Source organism: Quercus robur, chromosome 5 (assembly GCF_932294415.1).
Source record: "Quercus robur chromosome 5, dhQueRobu3.1, whole genome shotgun sequence".
Taxonomy (NCBI): Eukaryota; Viridiplantae; Streptophyta; class Magnoliopsida; order Fagales; family Fagaceae; genus Quercus; species Quercus robur.
In genome coordinates this window covers 64,642,493-64,661,599 of record NC_065538.1, presented here as the reverse complement: position 1 = coordinate 64,661,599, position 19,107 = coordinate 64,642,493, and the positions used below count along the sequence as shown (strand labels likewise).

Below are 19,107 nucleotides of genomic sequence, written 5' to 3'. Positions count from 1 at the left end.
GCCGCGACACTCTGTTTTCTTGCACACTCTTGAGCAATCTTCACTCTATCTCACTCACTACCCTTACAACAATCCCACCTAAATACAGGGTTTCTAAATGCTGAATTACAAGCAAATTTGGCACGGAATAAAGCCAATTAGATGGTTGAATAAATTCAACCTTACAATCTCCCCCTTTGGCTATTCTGTGACAAAACCCTAAAACAGACTCTAGACTTAACATGTGAGTTGGGAACAGTTGAACAAAACTCACTCACACCTAACTCTAGAAGCTGTGAAGCACTTGAATCATATGAACATAAACTCCTGAAACACAACAATACACCATGATCATTGTAAGCAGAAAATTATAAATGCATATGAAACAGGCAATAAGAGATCAAGCAAAGATGGAGTTAATAAACAAACCATGGCTTGATCAACCAAGTGAACACCACAAGGTAGTGATCACAGTGCTCATTCACACTTGGAATGAACACAAGGACATACAAGTTAACAAGCACAAGGCAAGACACTTGTATGCTCAACACTCAACCAATGCATAGCACACAAGGCATATGCATCTAGGAACAATCCTACAAGGGCACAAGAGTGACAGTATATAAACCAAAATGCAGAACATTTAGATTAAGTACTGATTTCAACATAGCATAAAGGCTGCACTTAAGCAAGGTACATACCATAAAGCCTACAAACTATGCATAAAACAATAACCCTGAAAGCTTACAAAAGCATATGGGTACAAACCAACAAATACCTGAATAACATCATCAAACATATATTAAAGTTTAAACCAAGAGTATATGAAAAGAGTTAGAAACAGTCATACACCAAAACACAGTGTATCAAAACCATAAGAACCATAAGTTTAGAAGATAAGACGAAAAACAGTCATACACCAAAACACAGTGCACACTTCCCTTTGAACTTTTCTCCCCCTTACTGAATGCTCTCCCCCTTTTTGTCACGAATAGCTAAAGACTCTCATCCAACTTTCGTTGAATCTCATCCAGCTGATTCTCCATAGTCTCGAGGCGCATTTGGACATGATTGTTTGCGGAGTAGAAAAGTGCCACAAGCTCATCAACGCGTTTCTGAATGTGCTCAAGTACACTGCCGACTCTGTCAGTATGAGAAGCAGTTTGTGCTTGTGGAATACCAGCCGGTGAAGCTTCAGGAACAGCATGAGATGCAGATGTTGTATGTGCAGGTGTCTCTGTGTCAAGGGCAAATGAAGTAACCAGAGAGATGTGAGCACTTCTTGGTGATTTGGAGGAGTGACTTCTGCTCGCTTGAAGAGTGAACAAAGAAATGGGACGTTGACGAGTCAACATTTTACCATCTGCAGGAGGAGTAATGCCTGCACTAAGAATAAGTTTCATGACGAGACTGCAAAATGGAATGATTCCTCGAGCTGTAGATCGACACGCGGTCTTCCTCAAGTTGTAGTAGATGTGAGCACATATATCAATGGGGGCTCCGGTAATGAGATCACACAGAAATATAGCTCTCCCAAGATTGATGAATGTAGTGTTGGACAGTGGGTAGAGATTGGTGAACATGATCAACTTCAGTGTGGTCAGCTCTCATTCCTGCATTACTTTACCTAGTCAAAAATTTGCTCCAGGTTAGTTGTGGAAATCATTTTTATTTTTATTTTTGGTAGTCACAATTCCATTGGTATTCTTGCTTGTTGAAGATTGATTAATGTGTATTCTTCTCTTTCATGTTGCAGTACCACACCCTTCAGCATCTGGATGCCTCAGGTTATCAAATACTTAAAAATCTGAATATTATCAGTACTGGCGTTTTAAATAGAATTTACTTAAGAAGAAGTAAGTCCTTACCATCATTTACATTGGATTTTTTCCTTTCATCATGGAAAACGTTTGCAGAAGCCCCTTAACAAATACAATGAAGATGGAAGAGTCATAATAATTCATTTGGTTTACATGTCATCTTGTTGATACTCTTAGAAATATTTAATGTTAAGAATGTTGGCCCAAATAGGAGAAAGAGATCAAACAAGATTGGTTCCTTTTTTTCCTTTTCTTTGTCTAGTTTATAAATTCAAAAACATATTGGGAACGTGAAATACATCCATGAGCATGAATATATGTAGTGTACTGATTCAGCTGCTCTTAGGCTATGTATCTGAGGATGGAGAGTGAAAGATTAAGGAAAAAAGCTAATTTAAACAAATTAAGAATTTAAGCCAAACCAATTAGGACTGCAAAATTTTTATTGAGTTTTGCGTTCCAATTATTTATTCTTTCTGGTTAAGCAATATGCAATGGGTGGCTTTAATTCAACCATGTATTGGGTGCGTCATTACTCAGCTAAAAACAAAGTAAGATTTCTCACACATCTTATTTATGGACTGTTTCAGACTAGTTACTTGTCTTTTGAGTTTTGGAATGTTGACCTTAAAGATACTATTGAAATTGTCACATGTACAATCCATACTGATAGATGTGTGATTCATGTCTATGTTACAGGACAAGATGTAGTCTAGTAATGAATGAAAATATTATTTACTAAATCTAATATCACTTTTATGAAGTGATGATATCTTGGTGCATGTAGCCATGTACTTGAGAAGTAGGAATTACTGAACATCATTTCTAACTATATTATTTGTATAATCTTTTCTTGAAATTCAAAATTTTTTTCTCTACTTTCAACTAATTGTCTATGCCATAGAAGATTACATTGTTTTTGCAGTTCTGATGATGTTTTTCAAACTCCCTGTTCAAGGTTGGGTGATGGCCATTGTGATTTAACCAAAATTTTACACTCTTAATACAACAATGAAGAAAAAAGAAAAACCAGAGGAAAACATTTTATAGCTTAAGGTTCTTGTTATCATATTTGGGGGTGATTTCTTTGCAGGTCATGGCACTCTTAAGTGGTTTTGCAGGAGTGTACACTGAGATGAGTTTTTTAAGTACACAGTTTGCACTCTAGCTCTTCTGAACTACAATTCATGTCTGTCATTTAGTCATTTACTGTTTGAATCCTAACCCAACAAAACTTGATCAATGATTGGGTTGAATTTTGTTAATTGATAGATTTTGTAAGACTGATTGAAGGCTTTTAGTGATCCATTGAGTTAAAAAAGTGAAAACTCTCATTAGAGTGATACATTGCTTATGATTTTCATTTTTCACAGGCTATAATGAAAAAGCGTCCTTCAAGAAACATAAATGTGCAAAACTTCTGCTTATATATATTTGGTATGGTTTTTAATGCTGTTGCTATAGTGACCCAAGATTTTGATGCAGTGATGAACAAGTAATTCTAGCCTCTCTCTCTCTCTCTCTTTTTATTTTTTTTGGATGCAGTGATGAACAAGTAATTCTAGTCTCTGTTTCTGATTCTCCTCTTACAATCGGTCTATCCTCTCCATTTTCCCCCTGTGAAGTCATTATTTAAAAGATTCTTTACTGCCTTAGAAATAGAATATTCTTCTTTTCCGATTAGAAGTGAAGAAGTTTTAGTTTAGAAGTTATTGTTTCTTTTGTTCAGGGGATTCTTCTATGGATACTCATTTATTACAGTTCTCATGATTCTCAACCAGGCACTAAGGTATCTTAAATATCCAATTTGGCTTAGTAAAATGTAGCTTATTTGCATGCTTTAGCTTTTGCTTAGTCCTAGATTTCTCACTCCCTGTCCTTTAATACAATCTACTTAAATGGTCTCATGTGCAGTGGCCTTGCTGTATCTATGGTAATGAAGTATGCTGACAATATTGTGAAGGTATTTCAGTCAGGGAAATATGAACTTGAATCTTGTAAGACATTAACAGAAATGCATTTATGCGATTTTATATAATGTCCTGGAACTATTCCTTGGCATTTTATAGCGAGAATTCTTTTGCAATCGTCAGTTATTTTTTGGCCCATAAAAGTGAAAAGACATCTGCCATCCTTCATTGATGGTAGAATTTGTGAATATACTGGAATGTAAAAATTTAACCAAGGCCTTTTCTGGCACTAAAAATTCAATGTTTGTCTTTAGGCTCTATTGGAACCCATTTCTGGCCTTTCTGGGTTATTTTGGGTTGTTTTTGTACTTGGTGAAGGCTTAGGTCAGAGCAGTTGGCTTTATTAATCTTAGGATTAACTTTATTGTTGCAAATTTAACATTGATAGTTCTTGCTAAAGTACTTTTTGGTCTTTGTATTCTTTGCCCACGTTCAGCCTTAATGAATGGCCAGCACTCTTTTTGAAGGGTGTGAAAGTTGTTACATGACCTGAAGCTATTATTCCTCAAAATTAGTTGTGTACCTGTTGTATGCCCTTTGTGGGCATTGGGTGGCACTCTTTTTGATTATTTAATTAATTTTTACATATATATATATATATATATATTTCCAGCATTTTATGTAGCTAAATTGGTCTTTATAATTGTGTTACTTAAGAGAAGCATACGTTACCATCCTGCTGCAATCATTTTCTGCACTTCGCGATTGAAGTTCCCATTTTTATTAGCTTCCTCATGCTGTGCAGGTGTATTCTACTTCAGTGGCAATGCTTTTCATAGCATTGGTTTCTTCTTATATATTCAGATTTAATCTTTCGCTTGCCTTCATCGCTGGCACAATGTAAGTTACTTCTGGTTACATGGTTCATCTCCCTCCTATATATTCTTTATTCATGTTATGAACAACTTGGGTCATTTTTCTGTTGTTCTGGCATGCATTAAAATAATGCTGGGATTGATGAATGATGATGCCATAATTACTTGTTTTTAACAGTAATAACTATTGAAAGCTTCATGGTTGTTATGTTTAATTACTTTATTTCTCTTGCTTCCAGCAATGTAATCCTCTGTGTTTATCAACATGCTGTTGCGAAGTAAGATGACTCCATACCAGCTCTGCCCAAATTTGCTCAGTGTAAAGGTTCTCATCCTCGCCTCACCTCTCCTCTATGATGATTTTGAACAGATTACCATGAAATCAGTAATGTACCTGTATTTTAAAGTTACTATTAATTCAAGATCAGGATTCAAACAATTCTGGTTTACAGTGTTTGCTTCGACCTTTTTTTTTTTTTTTTTGGTGTAAAATTACAATGAAAAGTTTACTCAAATGTTGGTATATGATTTGACAAGCTTCATCTGTAAAACCTGTTTGATCAATTACATCTAAGAATTTTGAGGCTTCGGCCTCCATTTTGCTTGTTTTGCCAAACCAACTTGCTGATTGAGTCATGCTTGAGATTTGGTTTTAAGGCAGGGCTGTGAGATGGAAGGCTAAAAGCAATAAAAACTCAAGCAAATCAATGATAACATTCACAATGGATAATATTTACTGACAACTTGCCTTGTTAAGGTTAAGAAATTGATGACTTTTTTTTGGGCGGAGTAAGATGTTAAGTCACTTTTATTTATGTATATTGCCAAAATCATCACATATAAGCTTTGCTATAGAAGAGGGGGTTCCTCAAACTGCACCATATCAATAACATAGGATTCAGTAGGCTAATGAAGAAAAGTTTTGCTTTGTTCGACTTTAAATCTTATTTAGGTGAATGCATCTTGTTTAACTAATCTCAAATGCAGTGGCAAAGTGGAAATGAAGTTGAACACAATATATTCAACTATACCTTGGTTGAACAATAGCTCTTTGAATACTTGAGTGGCAGCTACAAGGACAAGCAAATTAGTTATGAGTTTGAGTTATGATGATGCATTTCGTGTATTCATTTTAAGAATACAGGACGTAATGCAATAGAAGTTCCCTACATATGAAAAATACCACAAACTTATCCATAAATTGGTATTAAAAAAATTATTAAAAAAAGTTACTATCAATTTATTATAAAAACTTATGAATTGACGTGATAATAAATCTAATTAGTATTATTTATAAATAAAAAAATATAATAAAAATATTAGAATCATTCACATCACTCAAAAAAATTATCAAGAAAGTGTATGTAGACTTCCAACCACACATACTTGCTACACTTATTAACTTTGCTCAGAAGGTGAAATTGTGGCTTCCAACTTAAAGCAGGCATATGGTCTTTGTGTTTTAAAATGGGACTATGGGAGGATTGCTTCGTTCAGAAACATTGAATGAGAAAATACTGTAATTCACTTGTTTTAATAAAAAGTATAAAGATAAAATTTAGATGCAGTTCTTTTAATTATTGTAGGTAGCTTTTCATTGAATTCAACCGAATATATATTACTTAGCAATAAAGCAAAACAATATTATCTTTTTGTAAATATTAATTATATTCAATTGTGTAGCTTATTGGTCAACGCAAAAGTAAATTACAAAACTTAAACTTTTTTTATGAAAAGTACCACACCTAAACTAATTGTATTAAAGTTTTAACAAATTATATAGAACTAGTCACAGATCTACATGATGCGTGGGAATAGACAACTATTTTGTAGCTTGGTATAATGTATGATTTTTCTTCAAAACATATTGGAGATATCATTTCTAAAATTATTTTTCATCTCTCCATCTCTACAAATATATCATTCTATTATTTTGAGTTTTTTTTTGGAAAAACTTAGGTGCATTAATTTGATTGATATTATTCCATTTTTTTTGTGATAAAAGATAGAAATACTATTCTTTTTTCAAGTGATCTATATTATTCAAACTTTTGTATAGTTTGTTATGGTTTTTTTTTTTTTTCTACAACTAAAATTTTTAAGTTGCAAAATTAATTATTTGAATTTCTCATTCTCTTAAGAAGATTATCATGATAACCAAACCTCACCACAAATTTACAATTGATATTATTCAAATAATTTATAGATACATTCAAATACATAATTATGTAGATTGTATTTTGATATAAACTCAAATTCTCACTTCTAAAATATCTAAAAATTAATTCAAATTAAAACTATAAGAGGGATAGAGAGTACATGTGATAAATAACTCAAAAAACACACCACTAAAGTGTATCAATCCAAAAGTAGAGGCACAAAAAAAAAAAAAAAAAAAAAAAAAAAAATCATCAATCTAAAGTAGAGTTGCAAGAAAGAATTAATAAGAGAGAGAGAGAGAGAAAATAATCACATTTTTTTGGAAGAGAATGTGAGACAAATAACAAAATTATATAAAAGAAGATGAGTAGAAGAATATTCAAAAGAAAATGTATAGTTGTAAATACCAAATTATCCAAATCATGATATATATTAGAATAACATTGAATCATTCTGTAATTTCATAGGATAACATGTAACAAAAAAAAAAAAAAGATAAAAAAAATTAAAATATAACCAAGTCATAACAACTTAAAGTAGAGTTAAAAATAAAAAGTCATCAATCTAAATTAGAGGTGTAATAAAGAATTAAAAATCCATCAAGAGAAAGAAGAGTCAAATTTTTGTGTGTGAGAGAGAGAGTATTCACCTTTTTGTGTGAGAAAAATATGGACTGAATGGAAGAGAAAAAACAAAATTTTATAGTAAAAAAATGGGGAGAAGAAGAGTTAAAATAAAATGAAGATAAAGGGATGAAGAAATTGTACGGTTAAAGTATAGAGTAGCAGGGAGATAAAAAGGTAAAAGTAAGTAAATGTTGGAGAATATGTAATTGTAAAGTGGGAAACTAATAAGGAGAAAAATAATTTAAAAGGAGAGAGAAAATGTTGAAAATAGGTTGATGATATGACGCTAATGTGGCTCAACAAGAGTGCAGCAACATTAAATGCTACACTTCAATTTTTAGATATATATAGACTAGTAAGTTGTTCGTGCGATACACAGATAATTTTATGATATTTTATGTAAGATAGTTTTGGATAATACTGTATATATATTATAAAGAAAATGTAAACTAAATTAGATCAAAGAAACATATACATTTTGGCGTATTAAAAATTAGTGGTTTCACTACACATTTGTAGCCTTCTTAAGGTAAGATTAATTTTTTAAGAAAATCATGAAACCAAAAATAAATGCTAAAGAGTAATAGGACCATAAAAATCAACTAATTTGTGTTGTGTTCATAGATTACCTATCATGAAATGAAAGTATATCCAACTCTCTCACCATCTTTCACTCATCAATAGTGAGATATTAAGACATGGTGTGGGCAAGTGTGTATGTAGTGTCTTATAAATGATTTAAAACCATAGTAGAATATGACTTTATATTGCGCAATAAATATTCTCTCCACTTTTATACCAAAAGAAAAAAAAAAAAACTGTTCAACCAAATTACCCAAGCCTAAATCATATTTAAGCCCATAATTTAAAAAGAAAAAAAGAAAAAAAAATTACTTATAGGGGGTTTTGGTGGCTTGATAGTGGTAGAGGCCCCACAGATTCTTCTTTCACTCTCTTACAAATGCTTTGTCAATCTCAGGTCTTTTATTTTGGTAATACTGAAATATTTCATTTCATTTAATAATCCACAACATTTTCGTGTCTCTCTATCTCTTCCTAGAACCTTATTTGGTTAGTTATTACTATTAGTCTTTAATTATCATTATTTTTTCTTTTGTTTTTAATACTTAAAATGTTAAATGCAAAATTACATGGCAGGATCTCATGCACTCTTGTATGAGGTTTCTGTTTTTATATATACTAGTCGTTAATCCATGCGATGAACGAGAATAGCTATTGAGTGAGTTTCTGGGAAGAAAAATCCATTATTTTTTAGTTGGAGTAGTAAAAAGAAATGCATGAAATTAAAAAAAAATATATATTGAAAGAAAAGTACAAAGTTTTATTAATTAGGAAGAAGAAAACAATGTTATTTTATTTATTAGTTTTTTGTGGGAAGGAATAAGAGACAAAATGTTGCGTCTCTAGAATAATTTATGTTGTATATAAAGGTATATATAAGATAGGTTGTAATATATGTTATTTTATTTAATATATGTAAGAAATATCATAACCTTTCAAATTTGATATACTAGGTGTCTATTAAAATGTCATAACCCTTAATATTGGATATACCAAAATGTGTCTATTGACCGAAAATGTGCATATTGAATGAAAAAGTGTTTATTGACCAAAAATATGTTTATTGAAAAATGAAAAGGCACAACTGTTTCTGTGTATTTAAATGTATATGTGGCATTAATTTATATAGCCACGTGATGCAATGAGTATTGGTCAACAAAAAGTCAAATGTTTTGTTTGTTTATATATATATTGATTTGATCTATGTTTGTCTACAAGGTTGTTAAAATTGGTATCCAATTATGTAAATATTATAGGATCCTCAGATCGTTGGATCAGATCGTGAATCATAAAATTTTACTTTTGTTGAATAAAAAAAACATATTGATAATGACTTTGTATATTGGATCATCTTTAAAATTCATGGTTTAAAAAGATGATTTCGTAATTAATTAAAACATAAATAATATATTAAATTTCTAAAAAATTAATAAAGTTTACTAAACAAAAAATATAGAGACATATACACAATTTTTGAAATGTAATTTTACAATTATTATACATCAAATAACAAATAAACCTAGGCCAACAAAGAGACATTCTTATAATTTTTGATAACTTCTATATTTGGTGAACCATTTTAGAAAGGACTTTGACTTGTTTTTACTAAACTACTATATTATTATTAGAGTCACAATTTTTACATAGTTTATTATATTTTGGCAAAGAAGATGTGGATAATGAAAATAAAGATTATTTGTAATATAAGTATGTATATTATATGTCTTGTCATTTTTTTGGTGAGATGCATCCCAATATGAAGTATAAATTATGCAAATCTTTGTTTTTTATTTTAGCTTTTGAAACCTCAGGGGTAAAGAAAAGAAAAACCCACAACTGCTAGAACATTTGAATTCTTTATCAAATATTGGTTCCTTGCTTTCTTTTCATTGAAGCTAATCGATGATGAATTTGGGCTCTAGTTTTGGAGATAGTTTAAATTTTTCAGGGACCTAAATGCTTAGGATGTCACTGGTTGCAAAAGTGAGGTACTAACATATGTTAATGGAGAAGAGGACGATGAATCAAAATTATTGTTGCTTAATATTCTTTTTATTACCTTCATTGTTACAATAAATCCAATGAAACACAACTTAGGGATTTTTCTTAGAGTTGAAAACCCATTTATGAATGAAGTTTATTAACATAACAGTAGTCTTCAACATTTTTTCTTCCTCTATTTGTTCTTCTCCATGAACATGATCACCTTTTTTTTAATCCTTATTATGATCATTTTATCAAACACGCAAAAACATAGAACTACAAATGTTAGGATTACCTTCAGCTTACATGAGAAGTTGAAAATAATGGAGATAGGAAGTCAGGGGTGTTATGGAAGCTGAGGTGAAAACTATGGAATAATTAAAAGACTAATATAAAAAGAGTGAAAATAAAATAATTTTGTTTACTAATGGAAAGAAAATAATAATATGGTCGCTGATATGACTCAACAGAAATAGCAATACAAATACTATGCTTCAACTTTTAGACATGCATAAATATAGATATAGATTTAGGTAAGTTAATGTTTATGATTTCTTTTTTTTTGAAGTGAGTCAATGTTTATGATTAATAAAAGAGTTTCTTAATATCTCAAGAGATTCACCGACAATAATAATATTCTTTGATGTTTATGATTAATAGAAGAGTTTCTCAATATCTCAAGAGATTCACTGACAATAATAATATTCTTAGAAGTTTGAATGTATCTTCTAATATTTTGAAATGCAAAGTAGAACACTGGTAGGAGATCCCTCGTCACAGACCATCTTCAACAACCACACAGAAACAGATTCGACTGCATGCCAGTGACCGTTTACACGCTAGCTAACCTACCGTCCTTGTTCGAGTGTCACTTGCAACAAATGAAACCTCCCTACGACTAGAGACCCATTCTGCTATATTAGGTTTCGGGTGTATGTGTTTCTTTCTTTAAAAAAAATTGTAATACTCTTCCATCCAAGACATGACACATCACACAAGATGAATCATCCCAATATTACTTTATTATTATTATTTGTAAAGTGTTAGAGATATATTAGTCCATTAGCATAGACCCAAGCCTAATTCTACTTTGTGTACAAGCCAAGTCTCCTATTTGTACTAGAAGTCTATTAGTCTAGGGTTTAGTCTACTATATATACACATGTTATAATTTTATTGTAACGTAGGATTTGTACTATACTATAATATATTAATGATGTAACCATTTAGGGTTTCCTCCGTGGATGTAGGCCGTTAGGCTGAACCACGTAACCCTCATGTGTTACTGTGTTCCTTTCGCTTCCGCATCTATACTAGCATATTCAACATGATGTATCAATGCTAATATTTAATATGGTATAAGAGCCAAACTTCATTTAAGGGATCTTCTCAACCTTATCAAATCTCAAGATTTCATCAAGCTTCTATCTTGAGTTTGAGAGGGGGTGTTAGAGATATATTAGCCCATTAGTATAGGCCCAAGCCTAATTTTACTTTGTGTGCAAGCCAAGTCTCCTATTTGTACTAGAAGTCTATTAGTCTAGGGTTTAGTCTACTATATATACACATGTTATGATTTCATTGTAACGTAGGATTTGTACTACACTATAATATATTATTGATGTAGCCCTCCTCCGTGGATGTAGGCCGTTAGGCTGAACCACGTAACCCTCATGTGTTATTGTATTTTATACTTTATACTTTCGCTTCCGCATCTATACTAGCATATTCAACATGATGTATCAATGCTAATATTTAACATAAAGGAATCCCAATATTAATTTGAGAATGATAATGCACGTATCACAGACTTCATAGTCTTCTTTGGACAATATTCAAGTGGTACAATAAACGCAAATGCAAGAATCCCCAACACCCTATCAAGGTATGGGGATCCTGGTAACAAAAGAATAAATATTAGAATACAAGTCTTCCTTTCAATACATGCCTTCTAAAACCTGGAATATGAACATTCAATATGTAATCCTCCCAGTTTATGCTGCCTACGTTGAATCCAAAGTCCCTCATCTCTTCCAATGACATGCCTTCCATCAATTTCTGGGTATTTTGATTGTCAAACCCGGTAGCAAATCATTTGTAACCGTAGCTCAACAAACCATTCGTAAGTAATAACTAGAGGAAAGCAACAATGTTATGGGCTTAATTATACCATTAGTGAAATAAGCAGAAAGAATTTTGAGCAAACACACAAAGTGATGTATGGATTGCAATCACCTTGGACTTTCTAAAGACTAGTTATGTCTATAATTAGTTTTATTCTGATTTAAGATCAATAACAATCAATTGTGCCTTTGATTTGGATGGTGGTTTTAGAGAACAGTTTATAGAAACCTATTGTTTTTGTTAAGTCACGCCCATGATAGGTGAAGTTTAGAAAATTACTTACTGATTTTGAAATTTCACATTGATTATAAGAATATTAAAGATGTGCACTAATTTGATCAAAGATGGTAATCCCATTATTGAAAAGGAAAAGTAAGGTGTGCCAATCCAGATATATGAGGCGGTGGTGTAGCTAAATTTTGTGTGTGAGGCTTAGGAGCAAAGTTTTGCCTTGTGCCAATCTCATATTGCAAAATTTTGTCCTGTAAAGACTAAGCTTTGTCTGGACTCTACTGTTTTAATGTGAAGATATCAATATCTTTGGGTGTTTAATTAGGGTAGTTTATGTTTGAGATTTCTTTTGTGAGAGTTTATTTATAGTTGTAATACCTATTATTGATAATCAATTTTGGTTGGTATTGTCCGTAGATGTAAGCTTGGAGAGGAGGTTATTACTACTTCTGTAGATAATGTATGGTATTTTAATGTCATGTACGTGGACAAATGCTCTATGTAGTATGCAACTGAGAAATAAATTGGAGACATACAAGCCAAGCTTCAAAAGAAGCTTTATACTATTTACCCTGGTTAATTCATTCATTTGTGAAAATTTACTACTAATAATGTCTCAATTCTTGTGACGATTTAAAAATTTTGAAAAGTCCTAAGCACTTGTATGATTCTTGCTTAGGTGACTAGAGGAATTTATTTGTGGTTGACCTTGAAACCTTCCATTATCTCGTTAGCAATCTATTTTAGGAAAGTTTTGACATCACTTTTATGGGAAATGAAAAAGATTGTTAAATTAATATATATATATATATTTTTTTTCTTTTTCCATAAAAACTTTCTTTAACTAGATTCTTAACCAATATCCTAAGGGCACTCGTTAACATTTCTTTTTTTTTTTTTTAGTCCTAGTTCTCAACATCTTATTGTCAAATGCTGAAATGAATGAATTAGAGTCACAATAATATGTGTGCGTGTGTGAGGATTCCAAAGTTAAAGACATTACCTTCCCCTATAGAACATATATGGCTCATAAATTTTAGCCAAGTGAACAACATGCTCCACTATCTTCTTGCGTTTTATTTCCAGCTTGCCTCGCAACTTGGAGTCTGTAATGGTTGTATCCATTAGTCCACTTCTTTGAACTATTTCATCCGAAATGTATGACGCGAAATTGTCCATTGAATTGAAAAACTTCATTTCATTGATGCGTATGTTTGTCCTTTCCGAGTTCATTAATGGAGAACAAGTGAAGTGATTGCAAGAAAACTTGAATAAATCATGAACCAAAAGCGGGTTTACAGCAGATGACCCAACGTGGTAGACATTTAATTCAGGTTTCGCAGCTATCCCATGCTTTGCTATGGCTGCTATGGACGCGTTGACAACCATGTCCAAAGGAACCTAAAGCATTCATGATTCAATTCTTAGTGAAAAGTGAAAGAAAAAGAATTGTATGGTATATCAAACCAATTAATAATGCGAAAAAAAGAAAAAAAAAAAAAAAAGAAGGGTAGCAAATTACCACGTCTATAACTGTTTTTGGGTCTCCAAGAAATCCTGGGAGCCGCCTTTACCATAGGATAAGATCAATGGATCCAACATTCTGATTTGTTTATGTATATATAATTAAGAAAAAAAGAAAGGTATAGTTAATTATATATGATATTAAAGGAATTTTATTAAATTACTAGTTATCCTAAAAATTAAATTGTTATGAAATGGTGAATTTAACATGTAAAGCGTTATTCTAGCAAGCTTCAAAGAGAATATATTTTTGTGAAGGTTAAAAAATTAAAGTACCTGCTTCCCTGTATCCATCCTGGGAAAGGCTCTTTGATGGAGCTCTCAATTACACTTGGGCGGATGATGACTAGTGGAATATCTCCTCTCATGCCATTTAATAGCATCTCTCCCATGGCCTTGGTGAACAAATAAGTGTTTTGCCATCCAAAGATTTTTGCTCTATTACAGTGAAAAAGAGTATATTGATTAGGTGAACATGAGCACTGACAAACTTGCAATTAAGCTTATGGATGTTAAAACTAATAGAAATCTACCGGCTTAGCAATGGAATTATATGACCTGGACGAAATTGTCATGACTCATGAAGATTGAAACTCATTGCTTTTTATCATGACCTACTTTGCTTTTTGGGCAAATTCCGTTCATTTAAACATTCGATTATTAGATAAACTTTTTATTTATGGTAATTTTTCATATTGTAATTATTTTTTAAAAAAGTAAAAATAAGGCATTGGAACATTTTCCATGGTCAATAGTATCTTATTATGTGATTTTCACAACTTTACCATTCTTAGACAGATTTTCATATTTTTTAAGCTTAATTTCATGCTTAACATGAACTAAGGTTTTCTAGGGTTTCTAATGGGTCTCCTAACCAAGGGAGTTAATCTCATATCGGAGGCTGTATTGGTTTGACCAGTGGAACAATATATTTCGTTACCTGTTAATACCGGTGTACCATTTCGGGTTTGCTGTTATTTTTTATATTTATAAATATACATATATATATATATATATTATAATAAAAATAAAAGTTTACTACAAAACATTACCTCAATTCAGAACAAATTATTCATGGTTTTAGACTTTAGACTTTAGCATACTAAGAAAACAAATAATTCTAATAAGTTAATGCAAGTAAGTTACCATTTTGTCCTTACAAAAATTCAAAAATTAAAAAATTTAAAAAAAAAGAAAAAGAAAAAGCAAGCTTATCTTCGTACCAGTCGGTACGCCTAGTACCAACCGAAACACCCAAAATCAACTGGTATGATTGGTATTTAAACTAGTACGAAATGTTTACGTTTCAATACCAGTGCATGTACCGGTGCGGTACATACTAGCGATACCAGCCGGTACGGTATGTTATCGACCACCTTGCTCCTAACCGTTATGTAACTTCTTTTTTAATAAATTAGTGGTCATAACCCACTAGGCATTTAGTCTTTTATTAACATGTTCTAAAATGTTTTTCCCCCTCTTTTTTTTTTTTTTTGGGTGTGGATTCCAGAGTTCTCATAGATTTAAGTAAATTCCTGTGGATTTAATGCTTATTTGTTGAAATAGACGTGCACGTTTTGCAAATTGTAGCTTTTTGCCTGCATTAGGTAGGAAATTTTTTTTTTTGGTTTTGACTGATTAATGTTGCATTTCTAATTGAACATTAAAGCATAGTTCGTTGCCTTTGCAAACCCAATTCTTTCATCTTTTGAGCAACAACATTTTCATGCACAAATAATTTCAAATCTGAAGCCAACTCTATTTCAGCAATGATATCCAACACTGGGATAGATTTTGGAAGGGTTTCCGAGGTGGCACTTTCCTCTGCTATTGTCTGTCCTATGTGGAAAGGTTTCTCCATAATTAATCCTTGTCTCTCCCCATTGACATATGCTGTGTAACAAAGCAACACTTAAAAATCATTGCTATGATATAAATGTATATATTTATATTTAGAGCAGCTTATGCTTAGTTGCATACTAGTTGATACATGCAAGAAAAGGCTAAGTTTTTTGCACTTCTTTGTAAAACCTAGGAGTCGAGAAGGTCCTCTTGTGTTGGTGTTGAGAGCAACATCATACCTATATATATATATATAACAACAATTTAAGATTCAATTTTATGAGAACACCAAGAAAACCAAAAAAAAAAAAAAATGTTAAAACAACCTTTTAAAAAGAAATGCACATTCAAGCTAGATTGAGTGAAACCTTTCGTCTAAAGTTGTATTGGCGGCTGAATTTATGATCACATCAACTTCCTTTGCGATTTCATTAGCTGTATAGGGATCCATCCCCAGATTGGATTCACAAACATTCCCAGCTACTGGAACCAGCTTCCTCATCATGAAAGCCTTGAAGGATTTCCCATGCATTTGTTCCAAGCATTTGAAAAGTTCCGACTCTAAAATCTAATCACCATAATTAAATCTCTGAGATTATCAACGAAGATTTAGAAGTTCTTTTATTTTATAGAAAAGTATACTCAAACACAGTTATTATATAAACCTCGACTGGACACTAACTCAGTTTAAGAGCCAAGTCATTGGGTCACTTCTTCAATTATTGGGTTATTTTGTCACTGATTCAACTAGTGGGCTACCAGTTGAACCGTATGACTAAATAAAAAATTAAATAATTTAAATAAGTTTGCAAAATCATAAAACAAATATGTAAAATTAAAATAAATTTACAATAGGCATGCCTAAATTTTTAATCAAAATTAGGTGTAAAAAAGAAGCCACTAAATAATCCAAACTCAAGGTTTCAAAAGTAAATTCCGAAAAATATTTGAAATAAAAAAATGTCATAGAATTTTAGTCAAGTCTTTGCTGAATAAAATTTTATTACACCATGTCTTAAAATTCTAGTAATAACAACATATCTTAAACTCAAAAGTCATATTCTATGCTTATATCATATCTTACTAATTGGAGAAATTATACAGTCCTCTGGTGGACCATGTTACTTGTCCACCATTCTACTAGAAAACTTCCACTTGTTTAAAATTACTGAGTCAGTAATTAATTTCTGTTTAAAAAAATTTTCTAACTCACAATTTTAAACAGGTGAAAGTTTTTTAATGAAAAGTCAAACATTATCTTCACTTTAAAATCTTTCATTTTCACCACACTCTAAACTAGGAAACAATATTCTAATGAACTTATTAAGGTAAATTTGTTTAAAATTACAAAATCAGCTAGGTGAAAACAAGTTGTTTGAGTTGCCCGGGTTACTAAAAATTGTTGGATTTTATTAGATTGTACTAGTTAAACAACTGTACCAAATTAGATACAAGTTCACTGAGTTATTGATCCAACAGACCAGATTGAATAGGGTTTAATTAACTATGCTCAAACACCAAAAAAACAAAAACAAAAACGTAACAAGCATCTTTACACAGCATACTTCATTTTCCAGTCTGTCCACTATGAACACACACATAAAGAAACAAAAAGTAAATCATTATGTGCATCATACTTCAGTTTTAAGTCTGTGGATAGCAGCTTCTTTATTCTTTGCCTTGATCAACAGAAAGATTCTCCCCACATCAGGCACTGTACGTAACATCTTCTCAATAAAAGCTGCACAACTGAATATGTTAGATAAACTAACAACAGGAAATTCTTAAGTAGTTTTGGAGTACTGTTCTGGGCTCTCACAAAAAGGTGAGCCCCATGGGTCCCACCATGGGGCCCACACCCTTTGTGAGAATTCAGAGCTGACTACGTACCTAAGTTTTTTCCACTAACAAGATGTTGTATCATATGATATTTAGAATAATCTAGATATGTAGTAGAGTAAAATAAATGTGGGCACAATAAGTTCAACAATCTGGGTATCCTAACTTATTGCAGGAGCCAATCAAAAAATCTCCTTGAGGAGCTTAAGGATAAAATTATTGTAGCACAAATATCCCTTAAGTTATTAGAAAAATTGATAGTTAATGATTATTCAACACATTTACAACATTTTTTTTTTTGGGTGAAACTGTGTACAGCTCAATATTTTGGAGGTCTATACAAAAATCGCTTATATTTTTTTGAGGAATGCTATGTTCACAATGTTTTCATAACAGTTTTCACAAAAATCTTTAATGGTAAGTTATTATTGGTTCAAATTTGAGCTCATCACTCACTTCAATTTTTTTATCACTAATAATAACTTACTAAGTAAAAATTGTTGTGAAATTATTGTGAACGTAACATGGGGCGTTGAGCGTAAGTGTAAAGCGGGCCCGGTTAAATATTAATGGTGTACTAATTTATTTTTTGTTTTTATTTTGTTTTCAGTTTAAGAAAAACATAACTACTTAGAAACATCAAGTTTCTAAATTTGTTTATGTTCTTAAAATTAAAAATTAAAGGAAAAAAAAGAAAAAAAAAAAAACCAAATTAGCCTTATGTTTTTAAGGTATGTAAGACTTAATGCAAAAGAAAGCAATACCTTTGGCTAGAAATCCAGTTGCGCCTGTGATAAGATAGTTCTTGCCTTGAAGATAACTAACAATGGCAATACTATCACCTCCGGCATTTTCTTTGTTTTCGCAACAAACCACTCTAAAAGTTCTTCCAGTTTCAGAAGTTCTGGTACTATTGTAGTGATGGTAGCAATGATAACTTTTTGTGGTAGTGAGGACAGGGATTGAAGTACCATAAGGGATTGCATGAGTACTGGTGAGAGATCGAGAATAGGATTTATAAGGCACAGATGCCGTGGACACGAAACTTTGGAGAAAACTCATTATAATTTTTCAAAAGACTACCTCAGTAAGTTGCTTAATTTAGATGTACCTTATGTTCTATACAATGGAGAAGCTCGGGGCCTCTTTATATATAACTAGAGACTATCTTGTAGCTGATGAGATAAAATGAAGGGAATGGAGAGTTTATATAGATGGCATGAAGCTACGTGAGGAATGAAATTCACGTGATTTTCTTTGAATAGACCACCATTGTCTCTGTTAGAAATACTGGAAGATTGTATTGTATTTCATAATGAGAGAATATACATCAGAGCCTTATATAGGAGGCGTAAGTGTGCGGTACAAGTAAAGTGTAGTACAAGTACAAGTGTGCTATACAATAAAGGTAATTGGGCCTAAAGCCCATAATATAATATAATATACATTAACAGCCCCCCTCAAACTCAAGGTGGATGTGAGACCAACTTGAGGTTGTCAACTAAATCACGAGTGCGTCTCTTAGGAAGTGACTTGGTGAAGATATCTGCAAGTTGATCTTTGGAGGAGACGGAGAAGAGCTTAAGAGCACTATGGACAAGATGATAACGGA

The 19,107-nt window shown here is 31.9% G+C and overlaps 1 long non-coding RNA gene and 2 pseudogenes across 1 annotated transcript; 2 read left to right on the top strand and 1 right to left on the bottom strand.

Annotated features, from left to right (window-relative positions):
• The window catches only part of LOC126726679 (CMP-sialic acid transporter 2-like), a 58,493-nt pseudogene extending 53,395 nt beyond the window's left edge, over positions 1–5,098 (top strand).
• Positions 3,301–4,537, top strand: LOC126726681 (uncharacterized). The gene is made up of 3 exons (XR_007656029.1): positions 3,301–3,588; positions 3,714–3,762; positions 4,515–4,537. It is a non-coding gene; the product is annotated as an uncharacterized LOC126726681 (long non-coding RNA).
• Positions 5,099–11,709: 6,611 nt separating the features above from the next.
• On the bottom strand, positions 11,710–18,654 carry LOC126728549 (fatty acyl-CoA reductase 2, chloroplastic-like; annotated as a pseudogene).
• Positions 18,655–19,107: the final 453 nt, after the last annotated feature.